Source organism: Camelina sativa, chromosome 4 (assembly GCF_030686135.1).
Source record: "Camelina sativa cultivar CO46 ecotype springtype chromosome 4, ASM3068613v1".
Classification (NCBI taxonomy): Eukaryota; Viridiplantae; Streptophyta; class Magnoliopsida; order Brassicales; family Brassicaceae; genus Camelina; species Camelina sativa.
In genome coordinates, this window is record NC_141883.1 from 1,178,914 (window position 1) to 1,184,547 (window position 5,634).

At 42.4% G+C, this 5,634-nt stretch overlaps 1 non-coding gene across 1 annotated transcript; it reads left to right on the forward strand.

The window, feature by feature from the left end:
* Nucleotides 1–1,762: 1,762 nt before the first annotated feature.
* LOC147945185 (small nucleolar RNA R71) lies at nt 1,763–1,869 on the forward strand. The gene has a single exon (XR_015598002.1). It is a non-coding gene; the product is annotated as a small nucleolar RNA R71 (small nucleolar RNA).
* Nucleotides 1,870–5,634: the final 3,765 nt, after the last annotated feature.

The window sequence follows — 5,634 nt, forward strand, 5'->3', positions numbered from 1 at the left end:
GGGAAGGTTGGTTGGATTGTAGATATTGAACTTCATAACTACATCTTCAGCAATGTTCAAGGTCACAAGACCTTCCTTGACATCAATAACTGCTCCAACAGTAGCTAAGAATGGCCTCCCTAGTAAGATTGGATCTTCAGGCTCCTTTTCCATCTCTATCACCACAAAGTCAGTGTGGATCCTTGCTCTTCCTATCTTGATTGGGACATTCTCTAACCTCCCAACTACCTCTCTATTTGTCCCATCAGCTAGGCACACATGGAGTTTAGTAGATTTGAAGTCAGTTCTCCCAAGCTTTTGAGCTATGGAATATGGCATGACACTTGTTGAAGCTCCCAAATCACAAAGGCATTGATTGTAGTGGAGGTAACTGATTGTGCAAGGCAAGTAGAATGGCCCTGGATCCTTAAGCTTTATTGGAATGATCACTCCTCCAAGGTTCTCAAGATCCTTCTCATCTTGAGCTTCAGCCTTCTTCTTTGACAAATCAAGCAAAAAGTCTTTGTAGAGAGGATATGGATCATACTGTTCCAAGGCAGGTCCTCTCTCTTCTTCTTGGTAAGCAATGGTGATCTCTTGTATGGCCAACACTTCCTCAACCACAGCTTCTTCCTTTAAAACCCTCTCTTCTTCTTGTTGCTTAGCCATCATCTCCTTTCTCTCAATGATTTCCCTAAGCTCCTTAATCTTTTGTGCTTTGAAACGTCCTGGGAATGGAAGAGGTGGCTTGTAAGCAGGAGGAGTGTACTTAGCAGGCTTGACAGCTTCTGAGTCTGCAACTCGATCGACCACTCGAGCATGCACTCGATCGAGTGGCTGCTCGAGTCCATGGTCGAGCTCAGGTGCGAGCTCCAATTGCTTGTTACGAACATCACTTGGGGCTTCAGTAACTAATGAATTCCCCCAAATTTGAACTGCACTGTCCTCAGTGGCTTCTTCCTCATGAACTTGAATGGCTTTGGCTGTGAACTCCCTTGGATTTTGGACAGCTTTTCCAGGGAGTTGGTTGGGTTTTGGAGCTGAAGAAGAGGCTATGTTACTCTCCATGTACTTAACTCTGGAATTCAGACCCCCAAACTTCATATTCAGATCATTGTATTGAGATGTGAGCCTTTGGTTTAGCTCAGCAAACTGTTTGGCTTCCTCTATCTTCCCTTGTGTTTGACCAATCAACAGCTGTTGTACCATGGCTCTAAGGTCTTGTTCCTGGCCTTGGTTAGTCTGAAACCCTGGTGGGGGACACAACTGGGGCTGGAACACCTGTTGCTGTTGTTTGGGGACATAGTTTTGGTGCTGTTGAGGCTGTTGAGGAGGGTAGACTTGATCTTGTGGGTTGGCCACATTTGTGCTCCTATAGGACAGATTATTGTTCCTAAACCCTCCTTGGTTATAACCCTTGAAGCCTCCTTGGTTTTGCATATAGCATAACTCAGCAAACTCATTCTCTCCCTCTTGAACTGGAGGCTCCTCTTCACTAACAAAGTGAATAGACTTTTGCTGACTTAGCAAGATCCTATCAAGCTTTTCATTCACCATTTTCAGATCCTTCTTGTACTTGTCTTCTTGATCAGTTGATGATGACCTTATGGTTCTGTCATAGTCCTCATTGTAGTTCCCATCAGACTGTGCAAGGTTCTCTACTAACTCCCAGCCTTCTTCCACATTCTTGTTGAGGAAGTTTCCATTGGAGGCTGTATCAAGAAGCATTCTGAACTTGGGAAGCACTCCTCTATACAATGTGCTCAACAAAGACTTCACACTGAAACCATGATGAGGACATTGAGTTTGGTATCCCTTGAATCTCTCCCAAGCTTCACAAAAGCTTTCATTACTCCTTTGAGCAAATCCAGAGATCTCATTCCTTAGTCTTGCTGTCCTAGCATTGGAGAAAAACTTGGCCAAGAAAGCCTTCTTGCATGCATCCCAAGTAGTGATTGCACCAGTAGGGAGAGTCTTTTCCCATAAATGAGCCTTGTCCCCAAGTGAGAAAGGGAACAACCTCAGCTTGAAACCATCTTCACTTACTCCATTGATCTTGGTAAGACCACAGATTCTATCAAACTCATCAAGATGATCTAGTGGATCTTCCATAGGCAATCCATGGAATTTATTGGCCTGAATCATTGAGATCAATCTACTCTTGATCTCAAAGTTGTTGTTGGCAACAGTTGGTGGCACAATGCCAGCTCTTTGGTTGTGAGTGTTGGGTGCATCTCCAGCACCAATGTTCCTTGGTCTCTGAACCTGATCCTGTTGATCCATAGCTACTATAACCTCTTGTTGTTGCTGAACAACTCTCCTTTGCTTAGCTCCTGAACTCTTGGTCTTTTTGTTGATGTTGTCAATAGGCCTAAGAAGATTGTCCTTTCCTTTAGACCTTGTGTGCATTAACAAACACAAACGATTTTTGCTAGGCAAGCGACTGAGCACAGGCTCAAGTAGGAGGTCAAGTCGACTGGAAAATGATGGTTATAGAGATCCGGCTTCTGGCTCGAGCAGGTGCTCGATCACGAATCGGTCGAGTGGTGGTCGAGTGACTGGTCGAGTGGTACATGAAATGGAACTTCAACCCAGAAACAGAAGATTCGAGTACAGCAACCTCACAAGCGTATAAAAGAACTTAATCTTAGACTAATATGGATCCTAAATGTCACAAAAACACACTCAAATGGGCAACGGCGCCAAATTGAAACAAGTTTATTTTGTGGTGTGAATGATGATGTATGCAATGGTGAGATATGAATGGAATGATGGATGGGTGTTTCAATTCCCCTTATGCTATTGCAGTACAAGAGGTATCAATCCTAAATGAGTGTTTGTGAACAATTAAGATATGCATATGAATCTAAGTTAAGACAAATGTAAAGATTGTTTGTCACTAACAATCCTAGGAAGAAAATGTAAAATGCAGAAAATAAACTACAAGAATTAACATCTAGATGCAAATGAAACTGAATGATTGAAACAGTGATAAAGCAAGAACAGAAACAGAGACTACTACTAATGAACTAATGCAAGATAATTAATGAACTGAAAACTAAATGTATGCAACTGGAATGAAACAGGAATGAAACAAGACAAACACAAATCATAGACACAGAGTTCTGGGGATGAACTCGAGCAGCATTCGACCGAGTGTAGGTCGAGTGGGTGGTCGAGCTAGACTAGACGCAGAAACAGAGCAATGCAATAAAAACAGAGTAATGCTAAATCCAATCAAACAACAAGCAAGCAACAGGATTAAGACTAAGATTTTAATAAACAAAGAAGGTCCTGAGGATGGATTCATGGGATGGACTAATCATTGTGGTTATCTAACTTGGTCAACAAATCTCAAGCAAACTTTGAGCTAACCTCTAGACATATTAATCTAAGACAAGTTTCTCCCACTCTCATGGTCAAGAAACAATCAAACCTATGCAATTCTAGACTTGTTCTCACACAGTAAAGAATCTACACAAGCAGGCATTAAGCAATACATCTCAAACCAAACAAGACCTCTAATCTCTTAGCAAGCCTAATGGTAAGCTCTAGATCTAGCCTTATCTATGCTTCCTAAACATTGGTGTGATGCTAAGAAGCTTGAAATCAGACTCTACCCTCTCAGATATAGAATCAGCATTAAGATCATCTACCCTAGAAGAGATCTACAACAATCAAGCTTGACCAAGTCACACAAACCACAAGATCAATCCATCCTAACCCATCCTCAAGATCCTAAGGAAACTACTCACAACAATACATGGTGATCAAAGTCAAAAACCCAGAAAATATTGAAACTTGCATTATTAGAAAGATTAAACAAAGATCTTCAATATTGATGAAAGGATGAAACTCAAATTCTCAATATCTTGAAAGTTATAGAACCAACAAAATATAAGAATCTAGTCTTCTTTCATAAGGAAGTACAAGATCTTAAAAATAAAAATGCAAAAGGAATAAAACTAAAAAAGGTAAAAACTAGGTTTAGGGAATATCTAAAAAGTTGGACTCTTTGGTGGCTGCAGGTACAAGGCCTTATATAGGTGAGGAGGTGGAAGCCCTAAAAATAGAAAAAGTCAAAGTAGTCAACGGCTCGGTCAACTTGACCAGTGCTCGGTCGAGTCCATGGTCGAGCTGGCTTCTCTCGTGCACACTCCACTCGGTCGAGTCCATCTACCCACTCGGTCGAGTGCTTGGTCGAGTTGGACTCTGGACCTTGGTTCTTCAGCCTTAACTCTCTTGCTTTCCCTTCAAGATTGCTTCACTTCTCCTCAGGATTGTTTCCGTGCTCCTTAAGCTCCAAAATCACCTGTTTATGCATGAAAAGATGCAAATGCAATGCAACTAAACTCTAATGCATGATTAGTCCTAAAGCTACACAATAATGATGAAAATGGCTAGCAAAAGATGCAAAAGATGTGAATAAACTAAGGGAAAACATGGTAAAATATATGAACATCATCGTGGCTGGACGAAATCAAATATTCTAGCCCACCTTTCTGGTTGCTCGGTCGCTAGGGGTGGTTGGTTGTGCGACTCAGTAATTAGATGAGGTGGGTTTGGTGTATTTGTGGGAGTTTTTGTAAGGAGCGATTTCTATGCGGGTTGTTTCGTCGGAACTATGGGGTTCCGATGAGCTCGTTTCTCATGGATCTTGTGCGAGAATTAGGAATCCGGGTATGGTTGTTTCAGTTTGGTATCATAACTTATATGGTTGTAAGACAGGCTCTGTAATGGAAATAGACTTGTCTAGTAAAAAAAGCTCAAGATCTCTGTAAATGGAAAGTTTTCATCAATATAAACTTTCTAAAAATGAAAAGTTTTATGGGAGTTAGAGCTTTGCTACTTCTGCAAAGTGTTTTGGAAACTCTCTTGAGGGGTGGGAGTGTTTACGGTGTGGCCTGGTGAAAATCGGGAAAGAGTATTAGGTGGTTAGTATGACATCGGGATGTTTTACGCAAAGCGAAGGAGGTAATTCTTGTCATGAAGTGCTTAGAGACGTCAAGACTTGGTTGCTCTAGGGATGGTGGGTTCTAAAGAACTCATAAGGAGATGGTGATTCTCCTGAGGGGATGGTAGTTCCCCTGTATACCGATAAATTGAGGGGTGGTGGGCCCTGAGAGCGGCAGAAGAGATGGTGGTTCTCCTGGGAGATGGTGGTTCTCCGAAGGGGATGGTCGTTCCCCTGGTACTGAGTTCTTGAGGTTGACGATCCAAGAGTGAGTTTGTATGTCTCGAGGATGTTTGTTTGAGAGTGAGATCGGAATGGCTCAAAGGTTTTGACCTGAGAGTGGATGAGTCGGGAGCAAATAATGTCTACGACGTGTGAATAAGCATAATGAATGAATGTAGATGTTGGGATTTATGGTGGTTTAATCTCGGGTTTAGTATTGACCAGTGGGGTAAGGACTTTGTTGACCGGTGGGGTCAGGATTTTGTGGACCAGTGGGGTCAGGATGGTGTTGACCGGTGGGGGTCAGGGTGTTATGGTTGTTGGGTCAGGTTGTATTGTGAACCGTTGCAACGGTGGAAATGTTTTGTAGTTGGGAGTGCAGTGTTGTCAGATTCGAGGACGAATCCTATGTTAGAGGGAAAGAATTGTAACGCCCGCGAACCAACTTTGGAGTTGGAGTGTCGAGCGACACCATGGCG